Raw genomic sequence first — 12659 nt, forward strand, 5'->3', positions numbered from 1 at the left:
CTGAAAAGCCACGACCAAACCAGGCATGTATTGACATTGATAAGAAACAATGCTTTGTTGCATATCACAGAATATCATTTCAATAATGTGTTCTATAACATTTAAATTACATCGACTATTTGCCTTTTTACTTTTTGCCTTTTACATTTTATACAGATTGTCACTACATAGATCCATTATTGATTATTTGTATTGTTTAGAATGTAATTTAATTATTATGTTTATGTTATGTTTATTATGTTATGTTTTTATTATTATTTTAAGAAAATGTGTGTGTGTGTGTGTGTGTGTGTGTATATCAAGCCAAGTATGCTTAGTGAATGGATCATCTGGAGAAAAGAAAAAACTCTGAAGAGTTGCTCAGTGTGGTATCAGGAAAACAACAATTAACAATAAATCTTTCTTTGCAAATTCTTTTTTTAGTGTGATTTAGAGCTGTCACGGTTAAGAAATTTCCCCTGCGGTTATTATGGGTGGCTCAATAGCGCGATATGCGGTATTACCGCTGTTTTTATTTTTTTTTTACATACCTAATTTATCTTGATTTTGCTGCATACAAAGCTCTATCTGTGAGTTATGTAGCATATATTGTTGCTTTTTTAACTGACTGAGGGACATGTTTTAAAACATTTTTGTTTATTGTTAAATGCCAAACAGCAACAAGAACATGCGTTTTCCAACAAATTTTTTTTTTAAGAAATCAAAGAGTTCTAACATGTATTACATGTATTTGCGTGCGATTTTGGACAGCAGTGGAAATCTAGACTGATTATCGCGTCACACCTGGCCCACCAGGACAGTGGATTCGAGTTGGAGTCGATGCACTCCTCATCCAGAAAGCGCGTGAGCTCATTATCTGCTCACGCTCTCTTGGGTATGGGCACTGACGCGGAGGTTATCCGTGACTTCAGCAGGTATGCCTGTTACTTTCACGCCTGTATTTTACAGATTTCTCAAAGGTTTCAGCTACTCCTAACTGTCGGCCGGTCTCAGCTGTTCTTTTTGATGTTGCTCCGCGACCTGATGCTTGAGGGGGCAGCTGCGCTGGATGACAGGGGACACTCTAAAACGCTTACCGTGAAAAACGCTTAACATGGCTTAATGTACTAAGACATTGATATTAACAGACCAAACTCACTAAAAATCATACTAATAAAGTATACTATCTATAAAAAAATCAGATGAGCCCTGAATATGAATCCAACTCATTTACGTTAAGTCTTTTCCTCTCATAGAAAACTGTTATAAGAAAATGCTTAATGTGCTAAGACAGTGATTTTTAAAAACCAAACTCACTAAACATCATACTAATAAAGCAGTATACGATGTACAAAAAAAAAACAAAAAAAAAAACAGACGATCCCTGATTATGAATGCAAGTCGTTTAATAACATGTTAAGCCTTATGATGGTTTTCTATGAGAGGAAAAGGCTTAACGTGTTATTAAACGCGTTGAATTCATATTCAGGGATCATCTGATTTTTTGTAGATAGTATACTTTATTAATATGATGTTTAGTGAGTTTTGTCTGTTAATTTCACTGTATTGGTACATTAAACCACGTAAAGCGTTTTTCACGTTAAGCGTTTTAGAATGTCCCGATGACCTCAAATAATTGCCGCGTCACAGGAACCTTTTTGCGGCAAATTTTGCATATCGGCTCATCTATATTCGCTGGCTTGCCCTTTTCATTGGGTTGAAAGCCGAAATGTTTCCAAACTGGCGACGTGACATTAGGTTTTGGAACCAGATCGAGCGCCTCCCATCGTTTCAGCTGGCCTATTCAAAACAAACGAAGCACCATAAAGCTACAATGGCTCGCGAGAAAATTACAGTTGTAACCATATTGTATGATTAATTTATCATTAATTTATTTAAGATTGAATGCACAGTGACAAAAAAACCCAAAAAGGCCACAGCCTCATAAAATAAATAAATAAATAAATAAAATAAAACTGAACACTGCGGTTTGCCGCGGTTTCTGCGGTTGCTATCTTTCCTCTGCGGTTTGCTTGTCAATAGTATTACAATATTGCGGTTATCGCCACAGCCCTAGTGTGACTAAGAGTTAACAATATGTTCAAATCTAATCTAATGTTCATTAAAAGAAATGCTTGAGATGTATTTTATTTATATTCCATTGTTGCTGCATTGGAAACATGGTTTTACCATATTCTGCTGATTAGGGTTAGCTCAATACCAAAATGTTGGCTTCATTATGATCCCAGAATCTAATAACTTATCAATATAAAACTGATACCTTAGGTGACATTCAGCCAAGTATGGTAACCCATACTCAGAATTTGTGTTCTGCATTTAACCATCCAAAGTGCACACACACAGAGCAGTGAACACACACCCGGAGCAGTGGGCAGCCATTTATGTTGCTGCGCCCGGGGAGCATTTGGGGGTTCGCCTTGCTCAAGGGCACCTAAGTTGTGTTATTGCCGGCCCGAGATTCGAACCCACAACCCTAGGGTTAGGAGTCAAACTCTCTAACCACTAGGCCACGACTTCCCAAAATAAGTGGATAACTGAATTAATGAGCATGGCGTGAAATTCTGCAGTAACAAATGTTGCTTGTTTTCGAGCATCAATATATAAACAACATAAACAGCACTTCTCAGTGCTTTTTATTATTATTGAACTATTATTCAATTACTATCACTGAAATATATAAGTAGTGCTATCTTACTATAAGAAGTAACACATTACATAGAACAAGTGGCAGATCTATTAGTTAAGTTGGCTTGAAAAAAACAAACTTACTGAAATCCTATTTAATCATCTTCTTCTTCCTCCTCTTCTTCTGAGACCAAATTTTAAAATGTATCTCCTCCTAGACTTTTAAAGCAGTCATAACCACCAAAAATCCCTTAGACTTTCGTTGAGGGGGTGAAAACTTTTATACAATTAGAATTATGGTGTATTTAACCTGTCTACTGCCATAGCAGTGCTTAAAAAATCCCTACTGAAAATACAGCTAAAACTAGCCTTGCTTGTCACTTGCTAGTTATGCTAGCAACATTCAGTTCACTTGCTAATTGTGCTATTAACATGCTAGTCACTTAATAATCATGCTAACAACATGCTAGTGACATGGTAGTCACTTGTTTATAATGTTAACAACATGCTAGAAACTTGTTAACGACATGCTAGTGACTTGCTAATCATGTTAACAACATGCTTGACACTTGCTAGTTATTCTAGCAACATTCTAATCAAGGCCTAATCATCCTAGGAACATTTTAGTAAATTGTTAATCATGCCAGCATAGTTGATACTGTAGTAGATCATTGCAGTTTTGGATTCAGTCCCATATTTAAATATATTTGTCAAATCGAAACCTTGAAATGTGCAGTTACATGCATGACATTTATATTATATACAAAAACAAGAAATGAGCGCTCCTATTATAATCAATGAAATGCTGCATTTTTATTGATGGAGTGAAAACTCCTATTATAATCAATGAAGCCAACAACACTGCACAATGAATCTCTAAATCTGATTTTGTTATTATTATATATGAACATGCTGAGCTCTATGAACTTGGAAAAAAAGCATTTCAGAAGTGTTTTTAGGGGGCATCCCTGTGTAAAATTTACCAAAATAATAATAACAATTAAATAAATAAATAAATAAAATAATAAGTTTATATTTCCACAGTAATACAATTATAATACTTAATAATAATAATAATAATAATAATACTTAATATTAATAATAAAATATATCACAATGAATGATTGCAAATTTAGTTTAAATATCTGTCCATAATGTTGGAAGTTATGTGAATTTGAAAAATTGCACCTTGTGCTTCTTGTGTTTTCAAATGCACATTAAACACAGTCAAATTTACAGAGCTGGAGTTTGTGAGAAACTATATTTAACTGTGAACCAAGCTGCTATGAGACACTGACGCAAATAAACTGTACACATTTAAATGTACACATTGCTGTGGTTCACTCTAAAACATAGAGTGCATCAGACTGTATATTTATTCAATTAGTCATAGTTAATCATAGTTTTATATAATTTGATAATTGTACTAAGCCATACGGTGATTAAAATTTTATTTGAATTAATCATGCAGCCTCAGTCAAACCTATTTTTAAGTTGAACCATTGTAGTCTTTCAGTCATATAATGGAGGTAAATGGAAACTAGGGCTTTGAGAGTGAAAAAAAAATCACAAACAACACCAAATTAAACCCTGCACTCAGGATGTGCTCAGGACAGACGGTTCAGACACCTCTGAGAAAATCAGAGGTAAGAAAACAATATAAATACTTTTTATTTTCATGCAATCCGATCGTTTAATGTCTTTACACATCAAAGTATAGTCATGAGCCACAGGATTTAATTATGGTTTTGTTTGTGTATGTTTTTTTCACTCTCGAAGCAGTGATTTCCATTCACCTCCATTATATGACTGAAAGACTGCAACGGTTCAACTTAAAAATTTCTGTTTGTGTTCTACTGAAGAAACAAAGTCACCTACATCTTGGATGCCCTGGGGTTAAGTAGATAAGCATTAAATTTTCATTGTTGGGTGAACTATCCCTTTAAATAATGCTTTTAGCTTGTACACCAAATACTTTTTTTTTGTTAAAAGGATGCATGGCGATATCTCTAATATTTTGCCAAGAAATTCAGTATTTCATTTCCTTACAGGTTTCAATATGAGACATTAGATTCAGACTTTCAGACTCACAGGAGCCAGAAGAATTTCAAAGACAATATCCTGTGGATCTTCAAGGTAGGAAAAAACACATTTTCATAAATGTTTAACTTTATATATATATATATATATGTGTGTGTGTGTGTGTGTGTGTGTGTGTGTGTGTGTGTGTGTGTGTGTGTATGTATGTATGTACACACATTAGAGCTGGTAAGCGATTAAGATTTTTTTATCTAATTAATTGCATTGATGTGGTGATTAATCTAATTAATTGCACATCAACTTTGGAGAAATTACTCTGAAAAGATAATTTAAGGTAATTGTTGTGCAAAGCATCTAACAGAGATTACAAAAAGTAGGTTCAGCAAGAAATATTTTGTTTGATAAAATGTATTACATTTACTCTTTTGGCATCATGTGAGTAAATGATGACAGAATTGTAATTTTTGGTTGGGTGAACTATAACTTTAATAATTTATTTTCTTAATTTTATTATTATGACTATGAAAATATGAAATCATATCTTGAATTAAATGATACTCTAAATAATAAACTAAAACTGCCAGAAGGTGTCACGGTGCATGGATCGGCTGTGTTCTCAGGTCCTGTGATTTGGTGTCTTTCATGTGGTTACATCATGCTCATTGGAATCAGCTGCTAATCAGTCCCCGCACCAGGTGTCTCACTTTACCGTCAGCTACATATACTCACCTCATTCTCTCCTTCCTTGTCTGATAGTTGTTCCGGATGTTGGACTGTCTTGTTGGGTTGTCTTGGTCTTGTTCGTGTTGGATTGTTTATTTCGCCGTTGATCGTCACTGGATTGTATTCATCACGGGAGATTCACGCCACGTCATCACCAGCCATCAAGCCACTGCGCCACCCAGCCGAGAGATAACATCACCCACGGAGTTCATCATTGTCTTCACGGAGTTTGTGTTCACCGTATTTGTCGTCAATAAATATATGTTCACACTGCTTTTGCTTCCTATCACATTCATTACCATCACAGAACTATCAGACCACTTATGGAAGCAGCAGGCTCCACCCCACTCATGGCTGAGGAGGCTTTACGTTCCTGCATCTCTCGGCTGGAGACCCAGGAGAAGAGCTCGGCGGATACGGGAACAGCGATCCGAGCTCTTGTGGCGCAGGTATCTGAGCTCACCCAGCGGATGCAGAACTGGCAACAACCCACTGCGCCAACCCCACCACCCATGCCGCCCGCCCACCAGGAACCATCCGGGGCTCAAACAGGGGGAGAGATCCGTCTCAGACTTTTCTATCGAGTTTCGCACCCTGGCGGCGGAGTGCCGATGGAACGAGGAGGCGCAGTGGGACATGTTCCTGCATGGGCTGGCTGACCGTGTCCAACGTGAGATCTACGCCCTGGATCTACCCGCTGATCTCAACGGCCTCATCGATCTGGCACTACGGGTAGACGCTCGACTCTCCCGAACCGAGCGGTGGTGTTTAACCGCTCGGTTTCCCCCTGGGGAGGGACCTCCAGTTCGAGCCAGTGGCAACGACGCGGTCGGCCCATTCCAGGATCACGAGCCCATGCAGGTGGGTCGAGCTCGGTTGACTCGGGAGGAGAGGGAGAGGCGGAGATCTCACGGCCTTTGCCTGTACTGCGGGGCGGGGGGACATTTCGCCTTTAGCTGCCCGGTAAAAGGGCCAGCCCGGCAGTAAGGAAGGGGCTACTGTCGGGTGGGATCTCCGCTATCAAGTCCTCGTTCAGATCTACCTCCACGCTCCTCCCGGTCAGGCTTAGATGGCATCGTCTGGACCTGCACTGCACTGCACTGTTGGATTCAGGGGTCTGATAGTTCTGTGATGGTAATGAATGTGATAGGAAGCAAAAGCAGTGTGAACATATATTTATTGACGACAAATACGGTGAACACAAACTCCGTGAAGACAATGATGAACTCCGTGGGTGATGATGTTATCTCTCGGCTGGGTGGCGCAGTGGCTTGATGGCTGGTGATGACGTGGCGTGAATCTCCCGTGATGAATACAATCCAGTGACGATCAACGGCGAAATAAACAATCCAACACGAACAAGACCAAGACAACCCAACAAGACAGTCCAACATCCGGAACAACTATCAGACAAGGAAGGAGAGAATAAGGTGAGTATATGTAGCTGACGGTAAAGTGAGACACCTGGTGCGGGGACTGATTAGCAGCTGATTCCAATGAGCATGATGTAACCACATGAAAGACACCAAATCACAGGACCTGAGAACACAGCCGATCCATGCACCGTGACAGAAGGTGGTGGTAATGTCTTAATGATTAAGTCATCGAGTCATTTATTCAATTGTTTGATTCGTTCAAATGGCTGATTCATTCAGGAGTAAAGTTAAGAGTTCTTTATGAATGGTTCATTGAATCATTAGGCTTGTTAAGTGGGTCATCACCATCAGACCGACCGGTGTGTGACATCAAAGTACCACAAGAGCTCAGAGAGCAGAGATTCCTTGTGCTTTTGAATCGCTCTCATGGTACTGATACATACACTGATCGGTCATACACTGGTCGGTCTGTGCAGCATTATTTCAAAGCCGACACGACTGGCCAATGGTTCAACTCACCAAACGGTTCACCCAATTCGTTCAAAACATGGATTAAGAAATTAAATGCTGCTGTGGATGCTCGGGGATGAGCAGTTCTGATTTGTCTTTATATTTTGGTTGGCAAAATTGAGCAAAACAGACAACATTGTGTCTAAAATAACACAATATTAACTTCTTAATGAGTTGTTGTATAAGATGAGTATCACATTTGCACTCACGTGATATTGCACTTAGCCTACTGCTCGTGTGATATTTCTTAACTATGTGATGTAAATATGAGACAAAATTTCAAACAGGGGCATTTAAAATGATCTAAATATCTTGAATTTGAGGGACATTTTCTAGGTTCCATCATGCAGTAACTTGTTGCTCTGCCTCATGTTAGTCATCAATAGACTGTATGAAATGACAGATGATCCACATAGGTCTAGGGCGGGGTAAGTGCGTTAAATGCGTAAAATATTTTTAATGCGTTATTTTTCTCCATAATTAATCAAATTAACACGTTAAATTACCAGCCCTAACGTGTGTGTGTGTGTATATATATATATATATATATATATATATATATATATATATACGTCACATTCTGAGTTTGTGTGTGCTTGTATGGTTATGTTTTTTATCTGTTTTGATCTGTGTCTTGTTTTCTTATTTTAATAATGTGAGCAGTTTTCAGTTTGGTAATTAGTTCATGCTCCCATTAGTTCATTGCCTGTTTAGTTTCTCTAGCTACTAATTGGTTGATTAATCTGTTCAGGTGCAGCTTGTTTAGTTGTTATATTAAAGAGGGCTTTTACACTGGGCTCGTTTGCTGCGGTCTGAGCCTGAGCGCGATTGTTCCCTGCACCGCCTGCAGTGTTTGTCTGCTTTCACACTCAATTGATCGAACCCAGGTGTGTTTGCAGTCACCTTACGTCATCGCAAATGCACGCGGAAAATGCATGGAGAACACAACGCGACTGAGCATAGTTGTAATTTTAAGTTATTTTGGTGCTATTATGCACAGCATAATAATAAATTTTTATTATTTCATTTTAATTAATTTAATTTTGACTTTTAGGAGTGTGTGGAATCAACCTCGGCTCTCTCGTGTGTTGAGGAAACAATGATATCGACAGTGTTACGCATGTGAAGGATACGTTACTTCCTGAACAAGATCGCACCCGAGTCCGTGTTGCTTGCACATTCACGCGAACCGCGCCACAGTTCGGGAGCAACTGAGCTCAGACCACCTTCTCCAGGTAGTCTCGGGTTTGGTACCCCAGTGCACACCAGGGTCCGATTACAGCGTTCACATTAGTGACTTTTCATGCGAACAGTGCCCTGTTCCGCACTAAACTGCCGGTGTGAAAGCCCCCTTAGTCTTCATTTTGTCCTTAATCAGGGTCTGGTATTGAAGGTCATAGCCTAAAAGTAGAGTAGACATATTTCTCTGGTGATCTACTGCGTTTATGTTGATCTCTGCACCATGTCTGTGACTCTCTCTTTCTCTCTCTCTCTCTCTCTCTCTCTCTCTCTCTATATATATATATATATATATATATATATATATATATATATATATATATATATATATATATAATATAATATTACACACACATATATTATGTACACAAAAACTTTTACGCTTGGACTATTTTTCCTGCCACCCGAGTCCAACCCCACCACTGACCCCTTTATTTTTTTTACCATATTTGTCACAGTTTAAAAAAATGAGCTCATCAACATAATTTTATTATTACAGAAAGATAATGCAAGTACATACAACATTTCATTTTTAAATGATGATTTAATTTATTAAGGGAAAAAAAAATGTCTAAGATACTTGGCCCTACGTGAAAAATTAATTGCCCCGCCCTGTTAAATCATGAAATAACTGATTAACCACATTATTTTAGAAAGTGGAGTTAAATTTCACTAGCCAAACCCAATGCGAATACTGCCAGACCTGTTGAATCAAGAAATCACTTAAGTAGAAGAGAAGTGAAGCATGCAACACATCATGGCATGATCAAAGGAAATTTAAGGAGAGATTAGAAACAAAATAGTTGACATTTATTAGTCTGGAAAGGGTTATAAAGCCATTTCTAAGGCTTTGGTACTACACTAAACCATAGTCACTGCCATTATCCACAAATGGAAAAAGCTTGGAACAGTATTAAGCTTTCCCAGGAGTGGATGGACTACCAAAATTATCCCAAGAGTGTAGCAACATCTCGTCCAGGAGGTCATAAAAGAACACAGAACAACATCTAAATAACTGCAGGACTCACTTGCCTCAATTAACTTAAGTGTTCATGATTCAGCAATAAGAAAGAGACTGGGCAAAAATGGCACCAATGGGGGAATTCCATGGCAAAAGATACTGCTGACCAAAAAGTACAAAAAAGCTTTTGGGCAAATATCTGTGGACTAATATGACAAGTTAAACGTTTTGGAAGGTGTGTGTCCTATTACATCTAATGTAAAACCAACACAGCATTTCATTTAAAGAGCATCATACCGACGGTCAACCATGGTGGTGGTTTTGTGATTGTCTGGGGCTGCATCTTCAGGAGCTTGCCATAATTGATGGAACCATGAATTCTGCTCTCTATCAGAAAATCCTAAAGGAGAATGTCCAGCTGTCATTTTGTGACCTCAAGCTCAAGCGCACTGGAGTTATGCAGCAGGACAATGATCCCAAATACACCAGCAAGTCTCTGAATGGCTCAAGGAAAAACAAAATAATGATTTTAGAGTGGCCAAATCAAAGTCTGGATTTAAATCCAATTGAGAAGCTGTGCTAGACCTTAAACATTCATGCTTGAAACCCCTCCGATGTGGCTAAATTCAAACAAATCTGCAAAAAAGAGTGGGCCAAAATTCCTCCACGGCGATTTGAATGAGTCATTGCCAGTTATCAAAAACGCTTGATTGCAGCTGGTGCTGCAAAGAATGGCACTACCAGTTATTAGATTTAGGGGCTATTTACTTTCACATAGTGCCAGGCAGGTTTGGACAGTTTGTTTCCCTTAATAAATGAAATTAATATTTCAAAACATTTTTTACTTACTTTGTCTTATCTTTGTGTAATGTTGAAATTTGGTTGATGATTTGAATCTTTTAAGTGTGACAAATATGCAAAAAGGAAAGAATGGGGCAATAACCTTTCTATGGCATTGTACTGTATACATACATACACTTCCTTTGAATATCAAATGAGGCTATGAGAGAATAGAAGTCTTCCAAGACTTCTCTAGAGGAATGTTGCTGATGGCTTCAAGTGGGCTGCCATAATCAGGGAATGAGGACACCAGCCCGCCCAGCCCCTCTATGAAGGTGCCCAATTGACCTTGGGGTGGGGGGATAAATTACTACAGCGTGGCGTATTACAGGAGTTGTTGCAGTATAAGCACTGCATTCTAAAGAACTATTACCACATAAAAGTAAGTTGAATATTCCCTGTAATTAGAAATTAAAAGACCAGTACCCCCACTGCTCCCAACCTAATGGGGGGTTTGAGAGAAAGATAAGTTATTAGATAGAGCAACAGTGGTTGCGGTGTCCTCTTGACAAATCCAGGACTCAGTCAAGCCCAAGATACTAAGAGCTGACTTAGCAAAAAGAAACAAGCTATTAAACAAACACTTTTTCCGCTCTCCAGCACTTACACAGTCTCCACTGATTTAACGCTTCTCCTTTTCCTTGTTTTGTAGGATCTTGAGAGCACGATAATCCGATTTCTGAAAAATGAGCTTGAGAATTTTAAGAAAATATTACAAAAAGAAAACATGCAATACTTTGTGAAAGACTTTAATGAGAATAGATGCAGTATCAAGGAAATAGCTCTTGATCTCACACTCTACTTCTTGAGAGATATGAAGCAAGATGTAGCTGCTGATACTCTAGAAGGTAAGAGACTCATGACCATCTGTCATATTGCCTCTTACTGTATAAATGTAGGAGAGACAATTCTGATACAAATATCTGTATTTTTCTTCTGGTGCTTAGATGAGCTACTCTTCATTCATCAACTAAAAAGTAACCTAAAAAATAAGTACCAATGCGTGTTTGAAGGAATTGCAAAGCAAGGTGACTCTACACTTCTGAATAACATCTACACAGATCTCTATATAACTCAGGGTTGTAGTGAACAGGTCAATATTGAACATGAAGTAAGACAGATTGAAGTTACTACCAGGCATCATGAATCACAAGAGATACAGGTTGAATGCACAAAGATGTTTCAAGCTCCTGAACAAGACAAGCAGATCAGAACTGTACTGACAAAAGGAGTTGCTGGCATCGGAAAGTCAGTCTCTGTGCAAAAGTTTGTTCTGGATTGGGCTGAAGGAAAAGAAAATCAAGATATCAGTTTCATATTTCCTCTTCCATTTAGAGAGTTGAACTTAAAGGAGATAGGAACACAAAGCTTGACAAGTATTATAAGTCAGTTTTTCCCAGAAACAAAAACACTGAATCTTAAAAGAAGGAATAAATTCAAAGTCCTGTTCATTCTTGATGGATTGGATGAATGTCGTCTTCCTCTGAACTTTGATGGTAATGAGACGTGGTCTGATGTATCATCACCAGCCTCTCTGGATGTTCTCCTGACAAACCTCATCAAGGGAAATCTGCTTCCTTCTGCTCTCATCTGGATCACCACCAGACCAGCAGCTGCCAGTAAGATTCCTCCTGATTATATTGACCGGGTAACAGAGGTCAGAGGTTTCAACGATGTACAAAAGGAGGAGTACTTCAAAAAAAGATTCACTGATCAGAATCTGGCCAGTGAAATCATTGATCATGTTAAAAATTCTAAGAGTCTGTTTATCATGTGTCACATCCCAGTCTTCTGCTGGATTTCAGCCACTGTTCTCCAGAACATTTTGGAGGAAAAAAGAAATAATGATCAGAAAACCCATCAGGCTGATGACGCCTCCAAAACACTGCAGAAATCAAATACTGATGACATCCCTAAGACTCTGACACAAATGTACACACACTTTCTCCGTTTTCAGATCCTGCAGAGCAGACGAAAGTATGATGGAGAATATACACCGGATATTTCCTGGGATAAAGATGCCATCCTTTCATTGGGGAAACTTGCATTTCATCAGTTAGAAAGAAATAACCTGATCTTCTATGATACAGACCTGGAAGCCTGTGGTATTGACTTATATAAAGCATCAGTATATTCAGGCATGTGTACCCAGATCTTTAAAGAGGAAACAGGGATCATTTTTGGTACCATGTACTGTTTTGTTCACTTGAGCATTCAAGAGTTTATTGCAGCCCTTTATGCACATCTGTTTCTAGACATCAACCAGAAAAGTGTGTTTGTTCAAGACTCTGCAGAACAGGAAAACAAAAATGAAGCCATGATTGATTTGCTCAAGACTGCAGTGG

At 38.5% G+C, this 12659-nt stretch overlaps 1 protein-coding gene across 1 annotated transcript in view; it reads left to right on the forward strand.

Annotated features, from left to right (window-relative positions):
• Nucleotides 1-12659, forward strand: part of LOC132159554 (uncharacterized) — a 1375546-nt gene that overhangs the window by 695976 nt on the left and 666911 nt on the right. The gene's annotated exons all lie outside the window — the stretch shown is intronic.

The sequence above is a fragment of the Carassius carassius genome, chromosome 16, assembly GCF_963082965.1.
Source record: "Carassius carassius chromosome 16, fCarCar2.1, whole genome shotgun sequence".
Taxonomy (NCBI): Eukaryota; Metazoa; Chordata; class Actinopteri; order Cypriniformes; family Cyprinidae; genus Carassius; species Carassius carassius.